The sequence below is a fragment of the Lactuca saligna genome, chromosome 7 (assembly GCF_052625555.1).
Source record: "Lactuca saligna cultivar CGN05327 chromosome 7, ASM5262555v1, whole genome shotgun sequence".
Lineage (NCBI taxonomy): Eukaryota > Viridiplantae > Streptophyta > Magnoliopsida > Asterales > Asteraceae > Lactuca > Lactuca saligna.
Window position 1 is genome coordinate 164,449,118 of NC_136423.1, and position 13,943 is coordinate 164,463,060.

Consider the following 13,943-nt stretch of genomic DNA (forward strand, 5'->3'; position numbering starts at 1 on the left):
GGGATTCGACTTTATCGGTTCAGCACTACTTGTGAGGTAAGTTTTCCTCACTATACTAACAGGGTCGAAGGCACCAATGCCGGCCCTTTTTGGATTGTATCTTGGTTATAGGATGATGCTATGTTTAGTGATTTGTTAGATCGGTATCCTGGTATATAGGATGATGCGATGTTTACTGATATGTTAAATCGATATTATGGTATATAGGATGATGTTATGTTTAGTGATCAGTTAGATCGGTATCCTGGTATATAGGATGATGCTATGATTAGTGACTTGTAGATATTAATGATTGTATGTGCATGCTAACCAGCGTATGCTATTTTTCTTTTTATTGTGTGTTTGTAGGTGGGTTGAGGCGGTGTTACATTGTGCTCTAGGCCAACAGTTCCACGGCTTCTCGGATAGACTGAAGGCCCATCGGGGCATACCAGTCTGGCCAAATGCCCAAAGAACAGTCTAGATAGGCTGAAGGCCCACTAGGGTGGACCAGACATGTTGAAGGTTCTGAGAGTGGGCTAGATAGACTGAAGGTCCGACGAGGGCGGTCCAGTCATACTGAAGACTATTTATGCATGTTTTTGGTTATGATATTATTTTTTTGTATATCGTTGCTATTTTGGAGGAACTCACTAAGCTTCAGGCTTATAGTTTTGGATTTTGTTTCAAGTACTTCGGATGATCGCAGGAAGGCGAAGGATTGATCGTGCACCTACTAACATTTTATGATTTTGATTTTTGGGATTCTATGATATGAAATTATTTTGAAAACATTTTATAATAACTAATGGTTTTTGAAAGTTGAAAGAGTTTTAAATTTTTATGAATTTTATTGGTTGTTATAAGTTGATATCAGAGCATTGGTTTGAGTGAATTGAAGTAACACATGTGTGAATCTAGTCTCAAATTAAGGGAAAGAGTTTCAAAATGATTTTCAAAATACTAAACGAGGATGTGAAGTGTACGATCAACCGGAGACAGTAAGTAGACCCCAAAATACCATATTGTTATTTGATATTGTGATATGTTAGAACGACATGCTAGTGATAGGCTATGGATATTTAGGAATTTCATGATAGAATTTCCTGATTATATGGTGCCTGATAGCCTAGGGTTTTCCTTATATGAAATGGACATCATTATTGTAGTTGCTTAATGTATGCATCATAGTTGTACATAATTAAGATCTTATAGCCTGAGAATGCTTGGTTTGGCCTTATTTCCTGTTCTTATCTGATGAAGGGATTAGGGTAGGATTAGATATTTGAATGTCTATAGGGTCCAACATTATATATGGCTAGCATACATGAGTGCTATAGGGTTGGTGGAAGTTTCATGGATAAGATGTGTGGGGTCACCCGGCCAGTTGTGAGATGTTTAGCCTTCCTCTAGGAGTGATGATTGAGCACTCAACTATGCTTATATGTATTGTTAGGGTGTTGTGATGATCCTTGAGACATGTATACGTAGGTGTGGAAGGCAGTATAGGCCCATACTACTGAAAGCACAGGACCAATACACGTAGAAAGGAAGACACAGCCCCTAGGGATTTGTTGGGAGTTGGTTCCCCATTACTATATGGGATGTCTGATATCTTCCTAGTATATTTTCAGCATGGTGGTTACGAGGCAATTTGTGACCGGATCCGGGTCAGGATCTGGAGATGGAAGTCAGGGTGGACCAGCAATGCCGGAGACCATTGGTCAGATGAGACCAGATGAGTTGGATGCCTGGATTAGGCAGATCCTGCATGATGACATTGCTACACATGTATAGGATCACTTGCTAGAGATGTTTGGGTCTATTAAGACCACTATGGTTGAGTACTTTGATGAGCATTATGCAGCCATTGCTAAGGAGGCTGCTGCTGCAGCTTCCGCAGCCATAGCAGCTGTAGGTGGTGGGGCCATTCGGGCTCTTCAGTAGCGGGACTTCGATTACATGAAGCCCCCAAATTTCAATGGAATTCAAGACCTGATCATAGCTATGAAGTGGCTCTCTGATGTTGAGGGATGCTTTTTTACATGCTCATGTCCTACTGACCAGAGGGTCAGGTGTGCTCTGAACCTGCTAAGGTCCAAAGCAAAGGGCTGGTGAAGATTGATGATGGGGTCGTATTTTGATGAGCAGAGAGCTGCAGTTACATGGGATCATGCCAGGGAGATGTTTCGCTCCCTCTAGATTCCAAGGGTTGAGCGAGAGTGGCTGGCACATGATTATTTGGATTTGAGACAGGGATTGGAGTCGGTGACGGAGATCACCTACATGCTTACTAAGAGGGCGATGTTTTTCATGGAGTTTGCTTCCGAGCAGGATCAGATGACATGTTATCTGAGCATTCTCAAGGCCGACATCATACAGTTTTTTGCTACCCATCAGTGCGATACATTACTGGAATTACAGGAGATCTTTAGGCAGCGTGAGCTTGAGATTGAGCTGTAGTTGAGAGAGCAGAGGTAGGCCCCAATGCAGTCACAACCTATGCCGAGGCGGTTTGAGATTGTTGATTATAGGTCTAGAGGCCAGCGTGGCCATACTTGTGGAAAGTGTGGGAAGGGTCATTCTGGAGTTTATCGATCCAACGGTGTGTGTTGCAAGTGAAGAAAGGAGGGGCACTTTGCGAGTGATTGCTGCCAGTTAACCCCAGTTCAGAATATGAGGATTTGTGACCACTACAATCTAGTTGGTCACGTGAAGACCAACTGTCCAGTGCTCACTACCAGGTCAGAGTAGGCTCCAGAACCGGCTACACTAAGGATTACTGATAGGAGTCAGGGTAGAGCAGATCCATCGAGGGCTCAGGGACATGCTTTCCAGCTCACAGCCGAGGAGGCCAGGGCAGCACCATATGTGGTGGCTGGTATGTTTCTATTCTTTATCTTGTAGATTATATTTATTTTTGCTCTTATGTGTTGTACCTATGTTAGGTACGTTCTTATTGAACTCCTTACATGCTCTGGTATTATTTGACTTGGGTGTAATTCGGTCTTTTATCTCGCGATCTTTTAGTACGGAGTTCGGTTTGTCCTTAGGAGTCCTAGAGTTTCCGTTGCGAGTCTCCATCGCCAACGAAGACGTGATTTCTGCTTCATCAGTTTATCAGGGTTGCATTCTAGAGATCCTAGGGGTATCCTTCCCGATTGACTTGATTCTGATTCCCATGTGGGACGTTTGTGTGATGGTAGGTATGGATTGGCTGAGTTGCTTCGGTGCCACGGTCTACTACGAGGGTCAGCATGTGGTATTTCAAAACCCAAGTGGGGGAGAACTGGTTATCTATGGTGAGGGCACTAGGTTGGGTTCTGGGTTCTGTTCAGCCACCAAGGTTGGACAATATATACATCACGGGTGTGCGGGTTATTTGGAAGATGTTGTGGATACGCAAGTCATGGATCGGGTCTCAGTTTCAGAGGTTCTAGTCATTATATAGTTTGCTAATGTGTTTCTGTAGGAGTTATCCGGAGTGCCTCCAGAAAGGCAGGTTGAATTCAGGATCGACCTTGTGCCAGGTGCGGCCCCTATTGCCAAGGCGTTATACCGATTAGCACCAACCGAGATGCATGAGCCGTCATTTCAGTTGCAGGAGCTTCTAGGCAAGCAATTCATTCATCCGAGCAGTTCTCCGTAGGGAGCACTGATTCTCTTTGTCAAAAAGAAGGATAGTTCATACCGGATATGCGTCGATTACTGGGGGTTGAACAATTTGATGGTGAAGAACCGTTATCCACTTCCACGGATTGCTAATGTCTTTGATTAAGTATAGGGAGCATCTTGGTTCTCCAGGATATACTTGAGGTCTGGCTATTATCAGGTCAGGGTGAGGGAGGAGGACGTGGAGAAGAACGCATTCTGGATTCTTTACGAACATTACCAGTTCGTGATGATGCCGTTTAGGCTCACCAATGTGCCGACAGTTTTTATGGACCTGATGAATCGAGTATGCAGGCTGATGCTCGATTGCTCAGTTATTATGTTCATCGATCATATATTGGTCTATTTTAAGACTAGAGAGCAGCATGAGGAGCATCTCCGCGATCTGTTCAGAATTTTGAGGTGAGAACGACTTTATGCCAAGTTCTTGAAGTGTGAGTTTTGGTTGCGAGAGGTTTAGTTCCTTGGAAATCTTATTAACCACGATGGGATTTTGGTCGACCTAGCCAAAATTAAGGCGTTGATGCAGTGGAAGGTTCTGAAATCTCCCTCGGATATCAAGATTTTTCTAGGTTTGGCAGGGTACTACTGAGATTTATTAAGGATTTCTACAAAATTGCAGTACCCCTTACTCGTCTGATGAGGACGGGGGTTGATTTCTGGTAGGGCCCTGAGCAGTAGACATCGTTTGAGACCCTTCGGCAGTAACTATGTGAGGCGTCAGTTTTGATACTCCTTGAGGGAGTTGAGTATTTCGTGGTGTTCTCTAATGCATCCATCATAGCATTAGGACCGGTCCTCATGTAGAGAAAATGAATGATAGCCTATGCATCGTGCCAGTTGAAGTCACATGAGTCGAGATATCCCACACATGATCTAAAGTTGGGAGCGGTGGTGTATGCTCTCAAAATCTGGAGGCATTACCTCTATGGGGTCCCCTATACCATCTATTTGTACCACAAGAGTTTGATACATATCATGGATCAGCCAAACCTAAACATGGGGCAGTGCAGGTGGTTGGACGTAGTCAAGGATTATAACTACAATATCCTTTACCATCCGGGTAAAGCAAATGTGGTAGTGGACGCCCTGAGCCGCAAGTCAGATGGATCTTCTGTTTTAGTGGCATGTTTGGGGAAATAAGTGGATTCGCCACTTGTGAGCTTGATTAGGGAAGCTCAGGTTGAGGGTGTACGACAAAAGAATTGGAAGATAGAGAGGATTAGGGTCGAGATCACCAGATTCGTGTTGGATAGTCAAGGATTGTTGACATGTTGCGTTCGGTTATGGGTTTTGATGTCTGGTGGGGTCTAACAAATTGTATTGGAGAAGGCTCATTAGTCTCGCTTGTCTATTCAACCGGGGCCACCAAGATGTATTGAGATCTTAGACCGAGTCACTGGTGGCCGTGTATGAAGAGGGAGATCGCCTGGTACGTCGAGAGGTTCTTGACTTGTAGGATGGTTAAGGCCAAGAATTAGAGGCCGCATGGTAAGTTGCAGCCTCTATAGGTTCCCACGTTGAAATGGGAGCAAACCACGATGGACTTCATCAGCAAATTGCCGAGAACAGAAAAGGGTTTCGACGTTATTTGGGTTGTTGTGGATTGATTGACCAAGAGTGCCCATTTTATGCCCATTTGGGAGAGCTCAGCAGTAGATAAGCTGGTTGATGTGTATATTCGCGAGATCGTTGCTCGCCATGGGATTTCGGTCTCTATCATAACGTGATGGTCGGTTCACCTCCCGTTTCTGGCAGAAGTTCCACGAGGAGCTATGCATGCGGTTGCGTTTTAGTACAGCTTATCATCCGCAGATAGACGGCAAGAGTGAGCGGACCATACACACCCGCGAGGATTTGTTACGGCCCTACGTTATTGAATTTGGTGGGAGCTGGGAGTCCCACCTACCTCTTGCAGAGTTCTCCCATAATAACAACTTTCATTCCAACTTTAGTGCTCCACCTTTCGAGTTGTTGTATGGGCGGATATATCGTACCCCAATCTGTTGGGGCGAGGTTGGTCATAAGGTCATAGGAAGGACCGAGGTGGTTATACAGACTACCAGGAAGATATAACAGATCTGGCAGTGGGTGCAGAGTACTCAGAGTCGAGAGAAGAGTTACGCCGACCGGTGCCGATGTGATTTGGAATTTTAGGTTGGTGAGATTGTAGTACTGAAGGTCTCACCCTGGAAGGGTGTGATTCACTTCAGGAAGAGGGGGAAGTTGGATCCCTGATACATTGGACCCTTTCATATTATTTCCATGGTAGGCAAGGAGGCGTATAGACTGGATCTCCCGGAGGAACTCAGTCAGATTCACAGCACTTTTCACGTATCACAATTGGAAAAGTGCATATTAGATGAGGATGCAATGGTGTCATTTGATGATATTCAGGTTGATGAGCGCCTGAATTACATCTTTTGGAGAGGAAGGTGAGGGTAATGCGTAACAAGGAGATACATTTGGTAAAGACACAATGAGAGCATCGGAGGGGATTCGAGTGGACTTGGGAGCTGGAGGCCGAAATGCTAGAGCATTATCCAGAGTTGTTCACCACAGCAGAGTTCGAGTACAAAGTCTAGTTCAATTGGGGGAGAATTGTAACATCCCAACTCCTAGATATGAAATTTTAAGATTTTTGTTCATCACATAAGACCCACTCAACGAGTTGGAAGCCCCAACTCGTTGTGTAGAAACTAATAAGGCTGCATGGATTATGGAACCTACGCAACGAGTTTGAGGATCCCAACTCGATGAGTTGAGGCTGTGCATGAAAATCCTAAATTTTAGGGTTTTCATCCTATTTAAAGGACGTTAAGCCCCATCACCGGCCTCCCTTACCACCTTATTGTCCAGAGAAAAACCCTAGATGTGCTTTCTTGTTTTCTTGAGTGTGTGTGAGCTTTGGATTGTAAATCTTGTGTTCTTTTGGAGGAAACTAGAAGCTTGAAGAGGTTGGATTGCATAGAAGGCCTTAGATCCAGAATCTTCACTGTTTTTGCATCCATTTGGAAGTAAAAAGTCGCCATCTTGATCAGTCCTTTCTTAGATCTCTTCCTTAGAGTGTTTATGGTCATTTCTAGCTTATTCTTGAGACATTCTTGGTCCTAAGCATGCTTTGAAGCTAGGACTTCAGATCTAAGCATCTTAGGGCCTCCGTGGACTTAAAGTTGCCAACTTTATTAAGTCTTGACCCTCCTTCATGCTCTAAACCCCATAATAAACTTCATAGGAGTGTTTTAATCCCTTTGATGCCTTGCATGCACATAAAGTTAGCAACTTTATGTGGTATCTCAGTCCCAAGGGGCTAGTTCTATAGTTTGTAGCCGTGGATTCGACTGGAAAGGGCTAAATACGTTCAGATAGGAAAACTCGACGAGTTGCTTAGCTAACTCGACGATTTGGATAGGGTTTTTTTACTTTCTAGATACTGAGTGAACTCAACGAGTTGATGAGATAACTCGATGAGTTGGTTGAGTTTTTCCTGGGTTCTGAGCACTGAAGAACTAGATGACTTACTCTGGTAACTCGGAGAGTTTTCTCGAGCATTTTACAACATACTGAGATATGAAGGAACTCGACGAGTTAGTAGATGCACTCGACGAGTTGGGTCAACATGGACTGTTGACCTTGACTGTTGACCGTGGCACTAACCATGGTTGACTAGGTTGACTTGTGATGGTATTTTGGTAATATGGGATTTTAATGGAATTAGTCATATGGTGGTTACAGGTAGTTGAGTTTGGAGCTGTGAGTTGGGATTCAACTTTATCGGTTCAGCACTACTTGTGAGGTGATTTTCCTCACTATACTAACAGGGTCGAAGGCACTAATGCTGACCCTTTTTGGATTGTTGCCTGGTTATAGGATGATGCTATGTTTAGTGATTTGTTAGACCGATATCCTGGCATATAGGATGATGTTATGTTTAATGATCTGTTAGATCGATATCCTTGTATATAGGACGATGCTATGTTTTGTGATATGTTAGATCGGTATCTTGTTAGATAAGATGATGCTATGATTAGTGATCTGTAGATCTGTATTACTATCTGTGCATGCTAGCTAGTGTATGATGTTTATTTATTGATTATGTGATTGCAGGTGGGTTGAGGCGGTCCTTCTCTGTGATCTAGGCCAACAGACCCAAGGCGGCCTGGATAGACTGATGGCTCATCGGGGCGTACCAGTTAGGACGAAGGTTCGGAGAGCGGTCTAGATAGGTTGAAGGCCTAGTAAGGCGTACCACACATGCTTAAAGTTTTGAGAGTGAGCCAGATAGACTGAAGGACTAGCGAAGGCAGTCCAGTCACACTGAAGACTGTATATGCATGTTGTTTGTTATGATATTGCTATGTTTTTATGGCGTTTGTATTTTGGGGGAACTCACTAAGCTTCAGGCTTATAGTTTTGGATTTTGTTTTAGGTACTTTGGATGATTACGGGAAGGCGAAGGCTTGATTGTGCACCTCCTCACATTTTATGATTTTGATTTCTGGGATTCTCTGATATGAAACTATTTTGAAATAACTAATGGTTTTTGGATGTTGAAAAAGTTTTAAATTTTTATGAATTTTATTGGATGTTACATGTTGGGACAAGGCGTGTTTTTAAGTATCAGGACTTCGATAATACAAATCCCTTGACTTTTGATGGAGTTCAGGACCCGGTTGTAGCCATGAGGTGGCTATCTGATGTGGATGGGTGTTTGTTTACATGCTCATGCTCTGCTGACCAGAGGGACATGTGCACTTTGAACCTCCTGAGGTCTGGAGTGAAGGATTGGTGGACACTTGTTACGAGATCGTATTCGGATGAGCGGAGAGTTGCGATATCATGGGATCAATTCTGGGAGATCTTTTGCACTCGCTACATTCCTCAGGATCAGCAAGAGAGATTGGATCAGGAGTTCTTGGACCTGAAGTAGATATCAAATTCAGAAACTGAGATCACCAAGATGTTTACTGAGGATGAGATGTTTTTCCCTGGGTTTGCTTCAGAGTAGTCTCAGCTGACCCATTCTCTGAGCATGATCAAGAAGAACATTAGGCAGTTTGTTTCCACTCAATAGTGTGATACCTTGTTGGAGTTATAGGAGGCTGCCATGCAAAGTGAGATTAAGATAGAACTACAGTTGAGGCGGCAGAGACAGGCCCTAACACAGTCGCAGTTGGCACTGAAGTGGTTTAAGGCCGCCGATTCTAGATCTAAAAGATAGCAAGGCATCACTTGTAGCAAGTGCGGGAAGGTTCATGTCGGTGCTTTTTGTTCTAAAGGACAGCAAGGCATCACTTGTGTGTGCCACAAATGTTGCAAGGATGAGCACTTTGCAACGGATTGCCACCAGTTATCCACGGTTCAGAGTATGAGGATTTGCTACCATTGTGATCAGGTTGGCCATGTGAGGACCAACTTTCCGTTGCTTGCCTCTAAGACGGCGTAGGGCCCCGCGCCAGCTATGCTAAGGATTTATGATGGGAGTCAGGGTAGGGTGGATCCCCTGAGGGCTCGAGGTTGCACTTTCCAGCTCTCTGTCAAGGAGGCCAAGACAAAACCAGATGTTGTGACTAGTATGTTTCCATTCCTTTTCTTCTTGTTTATTATTGTATTGTACTCATATGTTAGTACCTCTGTTAGGTACGTTCCTAGTGAACTCCTTGCCTGATTTAGTGTTGTTTAACTCGGGTGTGAGTCAGTCTTTTGTTTTTCGAACCTTCGGTAGGGAGTTTGCAATACCCATGGGGGAGTTGGATTTTTGGTTGCGAGTTTCTATCGCCAATGAACTCAGGGTTTTTTATTCTTCGGTTTATCAAGGATGTATTCTAGAGATCTTCGGGGTGTCCTTTCCAATCGATTTGATTATGATTCTTATAGGGGATGACTATGTGGTTGTGGGTATGGATTGGTTGAGTCGATTCGGTGTCATTATCAACTGCGAGGGCGAGCATGTGGTAGTTCGAACCCTAAGTGCGGGAGAACTGGTTATTTATTCAGAGGGAACCAGGTTGGGTTGATGATTTTGTTCGACAACCAGGGATCGACAATATATTCAGCACGGGTGTGCAAGTTATATGGCGTATGTGGTAGATACGCGGGTCAGGGATCAGGTCTTAGTTTCAGATGTTCTAGTTGTCAGAGACTTTGCCGACGTGTTCCTAGAGGAGTTACTCGGCGTACCTCCTAAGAAGCAGGTCGAGTTCTGGATCGACCTTTTGCCAGGTGCGGCCCATATTTCCAAGGTGTTGTACTGATTGGCACCGCCTGAGATGCAAGAGCTGTCAATTCAGCTGCAGGAGATGGTGGGCAAGCAGTTCATCCGTCCGAGCAGTTCTCCGTGGGGAGCACCGATTCTTTTTGTCAAGAAGAAAGATGCCTCGCAATGGTTGTGCATTGATTATAGGGAGCTGAACAAGTTAACAGTGAAGATCTGGTATACCCTTCCGCGGATTGATGATCACTTTTATTAGTGGGAGCATCTTGGTTTTCCAAGATAGACCAGAGGTCTCGGTACCATCAATACAGGGTGAGAGAGGAGGATATGGAGAAGACTGCATTCTGGACTCGTTATGAGCATTACGAGTGATGACATTTGGGTTCACCAACGCGCTTGCAATGTTTATGGATTTGATGAATCGGGTATCCATGTTGATGCTCGATCAATTGGTCATCATGTTTATTGATGATATCTTGGTTTATTCCAAGACCAGAGAGCAACATGAGGAGCAACTTCGCAAGCTTTTGGGGGTTTTAAGGCGAAAATGGCTATATGCTAAGTTCTTGATATGTGAGTTTCGGTTATGAGAGGTTTAGTTCCATGACACCTCGCTAACCAAGATGAGATTTTGGTCGATCCGACAAAATCGAGGCAGTGATGTAGTTGAAGGTTCTAAAATAGCCTCGGATATCAGGAATTTCTTGGGGTTGGCAGGGTACTACCGAAGATTTATTCAGGAATTCTCTAAAATTGTAGTACCGCTCACTTGTCTGACGAGGAATGGGGTGGATTTTCCAGTGGGCCCTGAGCAGCAGGCAACATTTGAGACCCTTCGGCAGAGACTTTGCGAGGGCCCAGTCTTGACCCTTCCGGCCGGAGTTGAGGATTTTGTAGTTTTCTATGACACGTCCATCACCGGCTTGGGAGCAGGCCTCATGCAGAGTGGACGAAAGATAGCTTATGCACTGCAACATCTGAAGTCACATGAGATGAGATGTCCCACACATGATATTGAGTTGGGAGTAATGGTTTTCGCTCTCAAGATTTTGAGGCATTACCTATATCGGGTCGGTTGTACCATCTACATGGATCACAAGAGTTTGAGGCATATTATGGATCGGCCAAATCTAAACATGTGGCAGCTCATGTGGCTAGACATTTTCAAGTACTATGACTGCGAGATCCGTTACGATCCAGGTAAAACAAATGTGTGGCGGATGCCCTGAGCCGCAAGACGGCTAGGTCTTCTGTTCTGATGATGTGCATGAGGATATCTATAAATTCTCCAATTATAGGTTTGATTATGGAGGCTCAAACTTAGGGTAACCAAGCGGAGAATTGGAAAATTGAGAGGATCAATGATGAGATTACCAGATTTGTGTCTGACAGTCATGGATTGTTGACCCGCTATGGTCAGGTATGGGTTCCTATTTCTGGTGGGGTCAAACAGATTGTTTTGGAGGAGGTTGATAAGTCTCATTTTTCTATCCATCTGGGGCCACCAAGATGTATTGGGATTTGAGATTTAGTTATTGGTGGTCGTGCATGAAGAGAGAGATCGCTTGGTATGTCGAGAGGTGCCTACCTGTAGGATGGTCAAGGCCATGCATCAGAGGCTGCATGGATAGCCACAGCCTCTAGAGGTTCCCATGTCGTAATGGGAGCAGATTTCGATGGATTTTATCACCAAGCTGTCGAAGAAGGCAAGGGTTCTAGATGCGATATGGGTTATTGTGGATCAATTGAACAAGAGTGCCCATTTTTAGGAAATTTGGGAGTGCTCGTCGGACGAGAGGTTAGCCGATGTGTATATTCGCGAGATTGTTGGTCGCCATGGGGTTCCGGTCTCGATTGTATCAAATCATGATTTTAGGTTCACCTCCCGTTTCTTACAGAAGTTCCATGAGGAACTGGTCATGAGGTGGCATTTCAGTACAACTTATCATCAGCAGACCAACAGACAGAGTGAGCGAACCATTTAGACCCTTGAGGATATGTTGTGGGACTACGTCATTGATTTTGGTGGGAGCTGGGAATCCTACCTACCCTTTGCAGAGTTCTCCTAGAACAACAATTTTCATTCTAGCATTGATGTTCTATCTTTTGAGTTGTATGGGTGGAGGTGTCGTAACCCAGTCTGTTGGGGTAAGGTTGGTTACCGAGTCATAGGTCGGATTGAGTTGGTTCTGCAAACTATAGAGATGATTCAGAAGATCAGGCAGTGATTGCAGAAGGGAAATCTGGGTCCCCAATTCATAGGGCCATTTCGGATTATTTCCAGAGTTGGCAAGGTGACATATATATTGGATATTCTGGAGGAGGTCAACTAGATCCATAGCACTTTCAACGTTTCGTAGTTGCGAAAGTGCGTATTGGATGAGGATGAGGTTGTGTCACTAGATGACATTCTGGAGAGAATGGTGAAGGTTTTAAGGAGAAAGGAAGTACCTTAGGTGAGGTACAATGGCAACATCAGAGAGGATCCGAATGGACCTGGGAGCCAGAGGCTGAGATGCGGGAGCATTATCCAGATTTGCCCGCCACAGCAAGCTTCGCGAACGAAGCCTAGTTCAAGTGGGGGAGAGTTATAACATCCCAATCTTCCAAGTATATGATTTATTATTGAAATGAAAAATCCCCTTGGAACTCGTTGAGTTGACGGCCTTAACTCGACGAGTAGAGAGCTTTTGGGCCGTAGATTTTCTTGCACCAATTCGACGAATTTGTAACGAAGAACTCAACGAGTTGGCTGATGGATGAGAAAACCTAAATTTTAGGGTTTTTCAGGCTATGTAATGAACTTTTGATTCATTGTTGGCCTCCCTTATCATCCCCTCGGTCCATGGAAACCCTAGTTCATGCCTCATCTCTCTTTTTGAGTGTGCGTGAGCTTGGAGTGTGGTTTTTGGTGTTCTTTTGGAAGGAACTTGAAGTTTGAAATGGATTGAATCAGAGGAAGGCTTTGCATACGGGATTTTCATTGTTGTTGCAACCATTTTGAGGTATAAAGTCAATATCTTGATCATCCTTTTTCTAGATCTCCTCATTTGAAAGTTTATGGCCATTATTAGCTTATTTTGGAACCATTCTTGGATTTGAGCATGTTATGAAGCTATGACTTCAGATCTGGACATCTCATGGCCTCCATGGACTTAAAGTCACCAACTTTATCAAGTATTGGTCCTCCTTCATGCCTTAAGTCCGTTAGTAAGCTTTGTTTTGGTGTTTTAGCCTCTTGATACCATGCATGGTCGTAAAGTTAGCAACATTACATGATATTTTAGTTCTAAGGCACCAAATCTATGGTTTGTGGCACTAGTTTCCCTTGGAAATTGAATGAATGATTTAAGGCTACGAGAACTCGACGAGTTGCCTAGCCAACTCGACGAGTTGAATCGGGTTGTCCCGTTTTCTGGGTACTGTAGAAACTCAACGAGTTGTTTTAACAACTCGGCGAGTTGGATTGGGTCTTTCTCGTTTTCTGAGTACAGAAGGAACATGACAAGTCGATAGATGTACTTGACGAGTTGGGTCAACATGAACCATTAACCTTAACTGTTGACTTTGACCAAGTTTGACCCTGAAGCTACTTTGGGTATTTTGGGATTTTGATGGGATTAGTCGCATGGTGGTTATAGGCTGTTGAGTTTGGAGCTGTGATTTGAGAGTTGAATCTTGTTCAGTTCAGTGCTACTTGTGAGGTGAGTTCTCCTCACTATACTATCAGGGTCAAAGGCACCAAGGCCGACCCTTTAGATTGTATCATAATTATTGTATAATGCTATGTGTAGTGATCTGTTAGATCTGTATCCTAGTATATATGATGATGCTATGATTGATGAACTGTTAGGCCTGTATGATTATTTTATGTGCTATCTAGTTTTTTATAATTATGTGATATTAAGTGATAGAGGGTGGGTTGAGGTGGTCCTGCTTTCTGTTGAAGGTTAATAGACCCAAGGCGGCCTGGATAGACTCAAGGCCCAGCGGGGCATACCAGTGAGGCCGAAGAGACGGAGAATGGTCCAGATAGACTGAAGGCTTGATGAGGCGGTCCAGTTCTATTGAAGGTTCT